Genomic DNA, 15140 nt, shown 5'->3' on the forward strand with positions numbered 1-15140 from the left:
GACTGACCTGACACAGCGGTGTAGACAGACAGCGCTGAATTTCTGCAGTAATGAGCTAGATTCCAAGTGAATGGGACTGTAACAGATATGATCAGCTATGTTGATATAATACTCCTCAAGTAACTTTTTACATATGGAAAAGATACCCAAAGGAATGGTTGAAGGCCCTGTTTTATTTAATGAACTGAACTACAGTTAAACTGTACTATTTTAAGTTGATGAAAAATAAAATTTATTTGCTTATGGAAGTAACATGTAACCAATGAAAACTTTTAAGCGACAGCTATAAATGTAAATTCTGTGGTTGTCACATTGTTAAGAAAATGTATTAATGGTTCCAAAAATACACTATATTCATGTTCCTTGTCTTTCAGTTAATGTTCTTGACTTCCTCGTATGAAAGTCTGGAATTCCCATCATCCTCTCAGATATTTTCCTTATAGAGGTTTGCAGGCAGGATTTGTGCTGGAACAACCAGCTAGTACCTCAATATCTTTATCAATGGTAATCATTTCTGTTACTTCTTCACATGCTCAGTTAAGAAAGCCTGTACGTGAACTTCAGATACATAGCCAGTTCTGGCTCTCTGCCACACATACAGACTTCCTACATTTGGATACTTCATGTATCTTTAAGATATATTCCTCCTCTCTATTATTTTCTTCTCTAAGTTGCCTTTCCATATTTTGGAAGTCAGTATCGTGGGGCGTTAGTAATACAAGCATTCAGTTGATTTGCTCTGAAGTATTTGATAAGTATTTAGTGACTATAATCCTTTTTTATAGATGTGAAACTAAGATTAAGTGTAGAAATACAAATGGAGGGGGGGGTTCTGCCTGTATACTGTGAACAAAGGTAAGTTTATTTTACTTCAACTCCCAAGATACTGAAAGCAGTGTATTTGTGTTAGTACAGAAACGAGGCCAACCTAAGAAACCCGTCTGAGAAGTAAGGGCTGTTATCTCAGGTGCCACGCGAACAAAATCACGGAGCTTTTTGTCTTCAGCTGGCTTGCATCCTGTTAGCTCAGGGCACAAGCAGAGCAGGCTTGCATTAGCCTGCGGTATACCATTGTAGATGTACTCACTGTGAAAGCAGCAGCAGAGCCACGTCGTCAGGCCAGATTTTCATAAGGGCAATGTGCCCAACTTTCTTCCATTGAAATAATTGATTTCTGTGTCTTAAGGAGCAAATTATCTATGAGGAATAGATAATTGAAAACCCATGTAAGTGTTTAATGCTTTTAAAGTGCCTGAGTCCTTAGAGGAAAAAAGAAAAAAGAAAGAAAACCTGATTTCTATAAATCAGTGGTCAGATCTAGTGTTAACTAATTCTAATTCTTCCACTGACATTACACGAACCTAATACCAAGGCCTCTAACCTCAAGATGGTTCTCCAATGACATTCAGAAATTGTGTTTTTAAACAGTCACTTAGAGTACAAAGATAATTTCATGAATAATTATCAGGCTGGCAGTGTCAGTGGAATTACAGGTTCGAATCAGACTATTACTGTGTTAGCACTTCTGTGATGCAGATGCCCTGAAGCAGCTTGGGAGACTATTCCATTTGTGGAGAAAATTGCTAATGATCACAATTTCTCAAAAATTCTTTAGCTGTTGGAGCAGTAAAAAGTGAAAGGAATTATTCTGAAGAGATAAAGTAAATGCTAACCAAACTATACATATTATAAACAGTGAAAAAAGTTGTAAATTTTAATGAAATAACTTTTTAATGTACCATGGCTAGTTCCCATACCGATTAAGGAAATCTCCCTTTTTCTTAAGTGATACAGGATCAATCAATTTAAAGAACAGCAGTATTTGCAGATTTTTTTTTTTTAAAAAAGAAAAAGAATAAACCCAAAACTCAGTGAGATTTAATGACTGAAATCATTACTAAGAAGAGAAACGAGATTACAAAGGCAAAAAGTAATGATAGACACTTAAAAAGACCCTTGCACTACCTATAATAAATATAAAACCAATCTGAAGCCACAGAGACAAATCTGCCTATGAGCATACTGACAATGTAAATAATAGATAGATATTTAATTTGATCTGTTACACATACGTGAAGACTTTACTTATGTGAAAACTGTGGGATTTTGAAAGCTGTGGTAATAGAGTGGCCAAACCAAAATTCTACTTCTAGAACTTCTTCAAAATTCTGTTAAGTCAGAAAAACTATAATCTCAGTGTAGAAGTAATATAGATTTTACCTGAAACTACTTAAAATTCCTCAGAAAATCTAAAGTTTTAATTCTGATGGATAGTGATTTGAGCAAGACTTAATGAAATTCAAACAGTGCTGTAAATGGAATAACTCAGTATTTTATATAGCTTATGTATTTTGTATCTAGGTGATGAGTCTTGAAAGGGGTTATAGCATGTTTTTCTCAGGAGGAGATGTACTTGCAAAAATTAATGAAAACATTTTTTATTTCAAATAGCATAAACTAATCAAAACTCTGAAAGAGATTTTTTATTTTTTACCTGAATATATTTCTGTTTTCAGTATTTGGTTGTCCATTGCATCTCAGTGTCTAGAGTTGTATTCAAATTGTTAGTGTTTAGAAATTAAAATTAGATTTTGAGCCTGCTGAACTGCAGAAGTCTGCAAGTGTGTTCTTTATGGGGGCAGAGGGGAACTTAGGCCGCTCTGAACAGTCTGAATAGCTTTTCTACTAAGCCTTTTGAAATAGGGGAATAAGTTGATAATGACTGAGACTGTGATTTTTACTCTGATTTGCTCTAGTTCATCACAGGGTATTGTTGGCAATTAGGAGTAAAGCATAGTAGTACTAGTGTTATATATCAGTAATCATGGCATTGGGCCTTAATAAATATTTTTCTCCTCATTTACAAAAAGTGTACAATTGAAAAGTGTAAGCTGGTGGGGTTAGGTGATTTCTACAACCATGATAACACTTGTCTTCTTTTCAGAAAGTAATCCGAGTCAATTTGAAATGCTGTGAGCTGTGTCCTTTTAACTTTCATTTTTTGAGGATATTTGATGTAAAACACTTCACTATCAAATGAAAAGCAATAAAATCCAATCAGCAACAGTCATTTAATTATTACAGCTGAGAAACACTCAAGAAAAATACACAACTGGTGAATGAGAAGGATGTGAGAAGAAGTTTCCCTGTGAGGAGAGCAGGGACAGTTGTGTTACTCCATCGTGCCTGTTAACCCGGCGCGACCAAGGAAGGGCCCTCGTGGCTGGTGCTCACCCGCAGCAGGCCAGCCTGGATGCTCGGCCTCTGCCACAACGGCTTTGAGCAGACAGCTGGATCTGCTCGTCCTGCTGGGCTTCTGGAAGGCCCGTTGCCTGCTGCTGGAGCTGGACAGAAGGCACGCGTTGCTTTGTGATTGACGGGTCTTGAAAAAGAATTTTAGAAAGCCAGATGCAGCTGTAGGCCAGTGCCCAGCAGGGCAGGGAGGCAAGAGGAAGGGAAGGGAACGCTCTCCAGCATCTCAGACACGGCCTGAGAAGGCGGTGTTGACTCCTCCACAGGCATTGCTTGTTAGTTTATTGTATCTCACGTGTATTATGTGTTGCAATTCTTTCTGCAACTGTAAAAGCTAAGAATAGTTATAAAAAAAATTATTTTAAATGCAATCTCTGATTTTTAACCACACTTGTACAGTGTGGAGGGATTCTGTGCAAGGCACAAGAGCTCTGTTTATGCGTACTGTGCAGGATTGGTGATCGTGGTCCCTTGATTCTATTTCTGACCCAACCGCTAACCTAGGGCAAGCAATTTAATCTCTTACTTTCATTTCCTTACCTCTAAACTAAAAGCTTGCACAAGATTATGTCATTATCAGCTTGATTTTTGAGAGGTTGGCAAATATATTGTTCCTTGCACTGGCTGGATGAAGCTGTCCAAATTCATTTTATTTTCCCTTTCTTAGGTAATACCTTAGCAGATTTCTGTAGTCATTCTGCAAACCTATTTTCATTTGCTCAGCATTAACAACCTGAGAATTCTGAACACTGAAGTAAAAAAAGAAAAAAAAATCAGTGAAATACAACAAACATTTTTTAATTACAACCTGCATATGTTGCTTGAAACAAAAATTTTTATTGATTCACTTTGAGATAGCAAGTTTGCTGTTGAGGTATTCCTAGTATAATGAATGACATGCAAGCATCTCTACCACATACACAACATGTTGTGTGGATGTTAATGCTTTCTGTATTGATTGACTCAGATCTGTTCGTCATAAGCGGTAGCAAGTCTTAAAGCCAGATGCAGATGCTTGAATGTGATTTTGTTATGATGGAATGGAGCTTATTCAGCATTCCTGCAATGATTAAGGTAATGAGGGTAATTTATAGCTTCTTATGACCTGGTAGTACCAGAAGTTAAAACATAGAACTGTTAAGGGAAACAAAATCTTGCTTCCAGAGCTAATAGACAAAAAAGCACATCAATTTTATGTTAGGCAGTGATGAGCTACAAAATCATGCAGCTAATATATAATGTACTGAGAATCTTAATTAGTTCCTGTTTGATCTCTGGGTCTGATTACGATTCCAAGCCAAACATCTAAAATGCTCTTCAGTTTAGTATTATCAGAGTAGTTACCTAAAATATTATTGTAATGTTTATGTGTACTATAGCTGATCAGCTGGGTGCTGCTGTTTAAGTTATGCATTTTGAGTCTGGCTCCATTGACTTTAAGTGAATATTCTAAAGATTAACTCAACAAATGGCAGCTTTTCTGTGGACTTAGGAATCGTACTTCATTTGTATATCATAATTACCTATATCTATCATTTTTAATAAAAGCAAAGTTCTTCATCAAAGCCCAAACTAATTTTTTCATATAAAGTATTTCCCCAAACCATCTGCAAGTGCTCATATAAATGCTTAATTTTATATAAATTTTGATTCTTGGAGCATGATAAATAGTTTTATAAAATGGGCAAGATCAATATATGAGTAAGTTGCTGTAATATATATTATTTTGTTACACAAAATTTTTGATTTCATGAGTGGATAAAATTAGCCAGTTCCCTCCATTTAAATACTCACATTCTAAAGTTAAAGATGAACTTAATTGTCATGTCCATTAAAAGTTATTTTATACATTTTTTATCATAAAGCTCATCATGGATTCTGTTGGGGAGAAAATGTTTTCAAGTATCCAGTTGCTATAACACTATACATATTGGAAATGCATTGTGAATCATCTGCATTATATTTGCTTGATGTAGTCACTTAGTAAAACATGAGTAGTCTGCCATCATTCATGGCAGTATAACTTAATAATTACTTTATTATAGTGCTCTTACACAACTTGCACAACGTATTCAAAGTTTACGTTGGTAGAAAAGAGCTATCTCTAGTCGAAGTGTCTGAGATAGGTATCTAACTTCTTAAGAGGGAAGGATCAACAAAAGAGGAAGTGAAAGAGTGATCATCAGCTGCCAGTCTCAGCTCTCAATCATACTGATAAAAATATCTCAAGAAATATGATTTACACTGGAAAGCAACATTTGGCATAATGAATAATGCCAGAAAGGATAGAAAAGAAATAATAAGGAAGAACAAAATACATACAGTGTTAGACTTCTGAAAGCTGTTTTTTCAGAAAGAAATGAAAATACATAAATGGCTTATAGAGAAAACAAGAAAATTTGGAAATTGCTAGTACAGAGAGAAAAAGTCTGCTCTATTAAGGAAATAAAGGAGCAAAACCACAGCATATGGTTAGTTTTACCATCTAACACAAGGTGTTGCTCAGCTCTCATCATTCAGTTTGGAATATAAAGCACCAGCACATTTGTCCCTAAGGTTAACATTGTTGCACAGCCTGTGAAATGTGCCAATGTGGGAAGGGTAAAGGGTAAGGGTTAATTCCCTCAGTCAGCTGGAACTGTGTTCCAACTATCTAAATTGCATTTTTAAATAATGACTATTATTTCCTTGTCAGGTGAAATTTTGTGTGCATCTTTAGGCATCGCTGCCACAGCACTTCACTAACAAAATTCAGCCCACATCTCTGTAAAGCTCACAATATGCCAAATAGGAGTGGTCTCTAAAAAAATCACTTAAGAAATGCCATGAACAAGAAGTCATAGATTGGAAAACATGTTTCTCCAATGCCAGTTACACTATATAAAATTAAGTTTAATTTAAAGGAAAGTATTTTTTAAACTATCAAGTCCGTGCAAGATATCTAAGTTTTTAAAATGTGGAAACAGGAAAAAATGCTTTGCCACTGAAATACTTCTGTATTGTCAGACTTTTAATATTCCAGTCTTTCTGTACATACTGAAGTGAAGTGACTGATGAAATTCATTGGGATACTCGGTGCTTTTTTAAACTGGATTTTTTCCAGAACATAATCTTAATCATAAAATGGAGTAGACACAAGCTACAAAAAGCATCAAAACCAAACATGTGATAAGTAGTTTTGTCAAAACTATTTCAGGTAGGTTTTTGGCATCTTTTTTGCATCTGCTCTTTTATTTTCTTCTTAAATTATTTAATTTCTATCTTTCTTTTACAGCTGCAACCATTTACAGAAGCACTAAGTTATAGAAAGTATAATCCCTTTTATAAAACAAGGAACAATTTAAAAAGGATAACCTTCCTTATTTTTATGGGTTTCAGTGAACTGCATCAGGAAAGTGCTGTCTTTTCCCATTCAGTTAGTTATTGGGTTTGCCCTGAGCTCACTATGCGTACTGTCCTGTAAAATCTTGGGTGGTCTTAATTCCTGTATTTAGCAAACGACTGGCAGAGTAGGTAGAAGAGCTCTTGATGTGTTGCCTTGTGTTGTCCAACAGGTAATTCAGACTTTCAGCTACTTCCCTATGAACTATACAGGCAGTAATCTGAGGGTAAAGGGAAGTTTATTATGAAGCAAAATGTGTAACGCTAAAATAAACTAAACTGAGAACTTGATATGTAATAAAAATACATCTGTTGAATGCTATCTGCTATAGTTCTGATATGGCTGAAGTGTTTGAAAATCTTCAGGATTTGAATCAAACTAAAACTTCACTTGTGCCTCTGATTCAAGTATCTGATCAAAGCGTTACGCCAGGATTATTTTTAGATGTGACTGACTATTGGGATTGTTCATGCAATCAGGTATTTGTTGCTGCTTACTTATTTTACCATTATTGGTTTTCAGTTTGAGCTACACTGATGAACATTGTATTAGAAATGAGGAGAGATGTACCCTGTACATTTCAACTAATGTGTCATTGATCAAGGCAGGTAAGAGACATCATTCCCTGCTGATGTAGTTAAACAGGGGAAGCCTTTAATGTAAATCTTGATGTGTCAGCAAAACTTTTTTTTTTCTCATAATAGGGTTTTTAATTGAGCAACCAAATGATATCTAGATCATAGATTATAGATCTGTCAGCGGGAAGCTGTTTTCCTTAAAAAGTGTACTTGTATTCCTATGTTATTAAAGCATTCACTCTTGGTGAAGACAGCTTGTAATTTTGGTTCTATCTAATTCAGACAGTGTCATTTGTGCTTTCATTTTGATTTTAGTCTAGTTCTTCTGTGGATGATTGAATGCAGGTGACTGAGCCTAAAAAGGAACGAGTGTGAAAGGTCAGGTGAGATCTGTTTGCTTAACCTAACCCAAAAGGTATCTGTAAATTTTTAGTTTATTTGTCACTGTGGAGTGAATTCTGAAATCTTACACTCTATAGAGTATTTTGTCCAGTGTTCCTTCCATTAGTTTATTCCCCTCCAAGTAATTTCAGTTGCCACTGAGATGCTGCAAAGTTATTCATGAACATCTGCACTACACAATTTCAGACTAGTGAGTCCAGTAGAATACCTGGTGGAATTTTCTAAAGAAAAATTTCAGCAAGCTGGAACAGTGAGACTAGCTCCTAAAAACTTTCATGAAAACAGCAATTTTCCCTCATACAGGTAGACTTCACCCAAATAAAACTCCACATGTTAGTATAAACTTTTAAAACATACTTCATGTATCTCTACTCTTTGAAAAAGGAAACTCCTAACTCGAGATATAGAGCTAAACAAGAATCTTAGCATACTGGAGTATGGATGGATACTGCTGTGGTTTTTCTTCTGCAAGCTTCCAGTCTTTTGCAATGTATCTCATTTTCTTTTCTCATTTTCCAGAAGCATTCTGCAAACCAGTGGGGTGGAGTTAGGTACAGCAGAGGGAAATAGCTGTAGTTTTGTGGACATCTCTTGAGGCGGCAGAGCGGACCACAAAAGAGACCAACAGAAATGTCATTAGTTTGTTGATACAGTATGCTAAGAAACACGACATTGGGTTCTAAATGGGGAGGACTTTTCACTTAGTGGAAAGCAGACAGCAAGATAAATGTGAACTGAGGGATGAGAGGATGTATATTCTCTCTGTCAGTGAACAGTGATGACAAAAATTGTGTTCATCAATGATTCAAGAGTTAAAGAAGCAGAGGTCTATATTTTCCACAAGGCATTGCTTACTCTGGCAAAATGTAAATACATCAATCTGTAACTGCCTGGTAGTGAGGTGAATAATTATTTTGGCCCAATTCATTTTTGGTGCAATTTAACGTCGGTGGTATTAAAATCCTATCCTTTAATTATAGGTTTTCTCTCTCCCTAGAGGAAGTAGTTCTCTTCTGGCTGAATGCCCTCCTCAGAAAATCTTCCCAGTAAAAAGTAAATCTCATTCTGAATATGTCAGTGTTAAATGTATCTAAAAAACCACCATTTTACTTTAAACTAGTATTTTTATATTGAATGCTGGGCCTGGCCATTTTGCTGAAGATCAACAACACTGTTGTGCAAGACAACTTATCCAGCGTAAAGGCTGATAAAAGTTTTCCATATAGCTTCTAGCTGGTTGAGATTTAGAATGTGAGTTGCTATAGTGAGATGCTAAAAATTGTAAACAATATTTGCATTTTGCTATGAATATTTTGCATAATTTTAAGGATGTTTTCTTTATTCCCAAGTGGGTCTGTTTTGAGTCTGTAATGTACTGTGAAGTTTTGGTAACACAGAAAAATTTGTTGAGCAGAAACAGGCCAATATCACAGCAGACATAACAGCACTCAAGCAAAGAGTGTTTTGCATCAACAGTGTGTACACATTTGCATTTATGAGGCAAAAATCTACTTAATCAGCACTGCAAATAAAGCCCTAACTAAGGCAGTGCAGAATTCTATGAAATTGAAAAGTTCTCTGTAACTTCTGAAAAACAAACTCTATTTTGCAAAGCTTTAGCTCTAGCTAATGTTTAAACAAATTTATTCATCAAAGACCAACATGGTAAATATTTTTATTTTTAAGTACTCTAAACTTTATCACTGTAAGTTTTTTTTTTTTTAATGTCCTTAGCTCTATGGAATTTGTTTTTAAATGTTCCTTACTTAAACATTTATCCTATTTCATTGCTAGGAAATGGAAAAGCCCCAAAAGACTGAGATTTGAATTTTAAATATCATCATCTTAGTCATGTCCATTTTTGCTCTCAGTTTTAGAAGTTTAAGAAATTATCTTAGGGGAGATTCACCACACAAGATTCCTATTGAAACCAAAGGGACTGCAACTACTCGTCTCCTATGCAAGTCAGTTGTTTGTGTCACAAGTGAGATGCCTATTCTAGAGATTTCTTCAGAAATGTGGTGTAAGATTATAAAGAGGGAATTCCACAGTTTTAATACCTAGAGCTCTGACTTTTGAAAAAATGTTCATTTATCCAGAATGGATTATGTTCTCTAGCATTTGGGAGTCACCGTAAATTGTTCTGGGATGGATGCTACTTGAAAAACAGTCATCCATCCCAAAGCAGCTGATTTTAATCCAGTTCATAAATATTATCAAATCTTCTATCCCATGGATTTGTAATTTTTTTACTTTCGCAATTATTCTTGCTAATTTTGACTTTTAGTAAGCAAATGTCTACACTCTAAACTTCCACTAGACATGACATTTTGTCTTACCAAAAGACTAGCTAGGTCGTGAAGACTTAGCAAAAATCTCCAGTGTATGAGGAGGTTATAGCTATGTGTAAACTGACAGAGCCACTTTCTCTGAAAGAGAATTAACATTCTTTAGGACTCCTCCTGCAGGCAGGTGACAACCACTTTTTGCTTTAAATCAATGAAAAGAAATTCTTTCTTGAACTCCAAAAAAGAGAAATATCAACCTTTTTGACCTTAAATTATAAAATAAAAGTGGATTCCAAAGTAGAATCAAAGAAAATAATGTTTGAATCACAGAGGTCTTTTCTTTTCTTTTCTTTTTTTCCCTCCTTTGGCATTAACTTTGTTATAATAAAAAGAGACCCTTATCATGCACAGTAAAGGAAGAACAACTTTGTCAAGGTCATGCCAAAAGCAGGACTTCTAGTGTAAAAGATTGAAGACATTTTACAATTATTATAACTATACTAATATAATTTGAATACTAGACTTCTGATTGTAGGAGCTGCATTTCTAACCGATAAGATAAGTATAAATAGAGTATCTCAGTGAAATATCAGACTTCTTGTCTTTAAGGTATTTTTACTGGTAAGTGTAGTGCAGAATGTCACTGTCATTCCAATTAATGCAGCTGATTTGTATTACATTTGTTTTATTTGACATACTATGGTGGTTTTGCTGAAAGCCAGCCATTTTGTGCCAAATACATAAACCCCATCTAATCACAACTGACATTAAGGCTAATGGCAGAAAGGATCCTACTGAACCTTTTCTTTGCTGAAGGTATTTGGCAAAGCAATACACAGGCCACCTAAAATGACTATAATACAAGGCCATCAGTGTGTAGGTATTAATCATAACCTTCCTATGATTAAATTTTGCTTCAAGCAAGGCTAGTCGCTACATAGCAGTGGCAATATGAATGCCCACTTTAAGAGTTTTAAGGGTCCTATGGTCAACTGCTATGGTTGCGTTTACATGGCCTGCATAGTTTTTTGTGTGCACTCCATTTCATAGTAGTGAAGTCAGTCGGAGGCCAGGGAAGTGCATAAACAGTGGAGCACAGCTGAGTGCTATTTGCACAGTGTAGCATTACTAGTACTTCTACATAAGTAATATAAATTCATTCAACTGCTAGGCAAGCCTAGGAGATTCACATGAAAGAGTGATCTAAAACAGGCAAGTAATCAGCCTTCTGGGAAAAGGAGGAGATCCTCATCCAGTGGAACCCAGCACCACATGGGTTTTGGCTTTTATCAGTCCCTTTAACTACGAGGGTATGAATTGGAGGAGCCAGCAAAAAGACTGGGAGGTAAAAAAAAAAAAAAACAAACAAACAAAAAAAAAAACTTCTGTATGCAGCTTTTCTGTAACTTTTAGTAGAGATGACACATAGATGGTGCAAAGCATACTTTAAAAAATGTAGACTATAATAGAGATATATTCCGCAGATAAGCATAATTAAACAACTTATGGAAGGTATATGTGTTTCTTTGATATTTTATGCTACATCTTTATGGACTTTTCAAAAAGGATATATATTAAATTTGATATATTAAGTATGTGCCTAATTATTTGTACTTTTAACGACCATTGACAGAATTTATTCCAATAGCTTCACTTATGTATAAAAGAAGATAATATAGTATCTACTGCATACAAAGTCTACATCTGTTTTTGTTCCATTCCGCTGCCATGTAGCTTTAGTGAATAAGAGTTACTTCATTCTGTCAGAACACATAATCATCCCAGGTTAATTCAGAACTTGTCTTCTTTCTCCCAGCATTACCCTTTTGCATCCACTGCTTCCTTTGTTTTGGGTCACTGGGCCAGACTTACTGTCTTGTTATCGTAGTTTTACAGTTCACAATCTAAAAGCCCTCCAGTTCTTAACATAGCTGTTGCAGACAAGAGATATTTAACCACTAGTGCTGCACTGATAAACAGAGCCATTGCAGCAGCAGGTGAAAAACTGTATTCAGAAATAAAAATGGCACAGTAAGACATTTTGCTAAGACTTACTTACAGTTATTTGATGTTTAGAAAAACTACAGTTTAACTCTTCATCTTTTGCCTTCAGTTATATCTGGTATTTCATTGAAGTAAATGTGACAGTGCTTTTACATAACTTCACTAAAAGCAGTGGTAGAGTACAAGAGATCCAAAGCTACTCACATCTTGACACCCAAGCTTCTTTTTTGTCATCCTAGTGCTGATGTTTTCCATTTTTTTAATACCATCATAGCTCAAATGCCAGCAGAAGTAAAATTGAAGATTAAAAAATATTGAAGAGGCAGATTAGCAAGACAGAATGGGACTAAGACATCTATCAGTTTTCATAGTCATTCCAATGAAGCTTTTTCCCACTCACTATCTACTTCTCTGTTTAGAGTGTTTGATAGATGTTCACCATACGTCAGATCCTGACTGAAGCCTGTGGACCATCAATAAAATACAAAAGAATGGTAATAAGTAATAAGGATCATTCAGACATGACCTTCCCTGGTGGCAGAACTTAGATTCATAACCTAAATGTGTAAATACAAATGTTGAAACAGAAGAAAATGATATATGAGAAACAGCTGTAGCATCTGGGGAGCACTATATTCAAGCTGTTTGACATGCACCTTACATCTACATTTAACAGAAGGGTGGAAATTATTACTTATCTTGGCAAATTGGATATGAGAGTTAATCAGACAGTATCCTCTTGAAATTTCATGAGCTTCTAAAAAGAGTGACAAAGCTCTTTACATTTCCAGTTCATATATTCAAATACAGTTAAGAATTATCACCATTTAAGTGGACTAATCTGTATGAACTGGAAAATATAATATTCTTCAGGATCCAGTTAAGTTCAGACAAACTCACTGCCCTTTACTATTGCTGCTTTCTGGTAGATAAAGAACAATCCAGCAAGTGGGACGCAGCCTGAGACTCAAGAGCCCTGGTTTCCTTCAGTTATTGTTGTGCTCTTACCTCCTCTGTGACCACAGGGCTGGATCTGCAGACTATCTTGGTATGTTGTAACCTGTGTGATGTGAGACCTGCAATTCTGAGGTAAGGACCTATGCTTCTGTGTTGTGTGGTGTATTAGGCTTGTGGTGGTATTTACACTAGCCAGCACATAGACAGGGATGTCATCCATGCTATTCAATAGGAAATGATGAAGAGGAGAATGTGTCTTAAAACTTGATCTGCTTGACAGTTTAGGAGCCTAATGCTGGGCTAAGGTTGCGTATCGTATATCAGAATCTTAATTGGAGTTGAATAACTGTGTCATATACTTCAATAACAGAACAAAGGTCACTATTTTCTGCTAATACATAGATAACGAAAGAGATATTTCTGCATTCTGCCATCTCCTTTAATAGCTCAGTGGCTTCTCTCCAGAGGCAGATGGTAGCATTATGCTAGTTTCGTTGTAAGCATTCTTACCTAGTACTCTGGACTCAGGCTTGTATTCCCTACTACTTTATTCAACACTTCTCTGTAAAATGTACAGACAATCCTTGGAACTGTTGAACTGCTGTATTACAAGGAGCTCTAACAGCTTATTTTACTCTGGCAAGCTGCTACGCTTGCTGTGTTTTCTGCAGAGCATGATAATGCATGTAAAGTATAGCCAGAAAAATCTCGCTGGGATGCATCATATAGAAGATTCAGACAGCCTGAATGGGTTTACATGTGTCACCTGTTCTGAGTCTCTCAATGCAGTAAGAGGCAGTCCTGAGTGTCTGGCCCTTTCACATATAAGGAAATAAAGAATTTTATGTGCTGTAGACACCACAGTGGTCACCAAGTGCCCTGCAGACTGGGAAGCGTTTAGAGGATTCTACTCATTGACAGGTGGCTACATTGTCTGAATACTTCCAATTTTTGTTTATCCTTTAAATAGATGGAGAACTAAGGAACTGTAGTATTCCACTGTGTCATAGAGATGTTATTAAGTTAAATATAATGAAAGTTTTGATTTTTAAATATATGAACTATGGCAGATTTTGTTTATACTTGTGAAATCACGTTACATCTGGGAAAGCTTATGTCACTATGTCAGTATTGTCTCTGTCTGATAACGCCAGACTCTAATCCATCTAGTCTAGTACTTTTCACCACTGCCTCCAAAGAGGAAAATGTGAAATTTAGCTACAATTCCTAAAGTTGTTCTTAACTTCCTGTTCCCTTGCTTTTCATTTTAGAAATCCTTTAGAAAAGGATGAAGGAAAAAGAATAAAGTATTTAGGGTTTGTCCTGACCATTCAGAATACAGCATGAGCAGTCAAAGAAGGGATATGTTTTGTCCTCTGTTCATTTTTCCGTTCTGTGTCTATTGTTCCATTAAATCTGTAATGCAAAAGCTTCGTATTGCTTATCTGCTTGATTAAGTGTACAACCATCTTCCTTCATCTTCATCACTGAACTGACATTAATTACACAAAATTGAATACATGACCTCTAAGTCTTTGCCCTAGTAAGTATACCAAAGACTAGTTATACTCTCTAATCTGCTGTCATCAAAGTGTACAAAGATTTAGTTCCCTGCATTCAGGAACAGTGATTCACATCAGAAAAAAAAAAAGTGCAGATAATTACCATTTATTACCTGCAATACAAATCAGATCTGAGTCCTCTATCTGTGTTGGCATGAAAAATTGCTACTCAGTGGAGTGAAAGGTGACGACCAGTGGCTAATGAAGTGTCAAAATGAAGCCAGGTAAAGGGAATGTCATCCCTCTTAAAGTCAGTGAAATGTTCAGGAGAAAATGAAAAAGTAAATATTTTATTTGTTTTCCAGAATCAACAATAATTTGTTTTTGTTTTATTTGCTATTGTTAACTAAATACTACAGAATTGTCTCTGTCTAAAAGCATTTTTGTTGGAAGTCATAACATTTAAGAATTTTATAAATATAGATATATATTTTTTTTCAAATAGAGAACTCTTCTACTTTTCCTGCTTCCATGAAGTTAGACGTTTCAGATAGAACTGTCTGTCTTTGGATGGAATAAGACAGCACTGCTTCTGAGAAACCCTACCACAAATTTCTACATTCTGTATATTATTACTACTGCTGCACCATCACAAAAGTTTAGTTCTACTTTGCTTTGGCTAGAAGGGTATGGAGTCAGGTCATTAGCTTTTTTTTCCAGAAGAATCAGGAACAAATGTCACTCCAAGTACTTCTCAAGCAAAGGAGTACATCTA

Source organism: Rhea americana, unplaced genomic scaffold (assembly GCF_003343005.1).
Source record: "Rhea americana isolate MKP2758 unplaced genomic scaffold, rheAme1 scaffold_6, whole genome shotgun sequence".
Taxonomy (NCBI): domain Eukaryota; kingdom Metazoa; phylum Chordata; class Aves; order Rheiformes; family Rheidae; genus Rhea; species Rhea americana.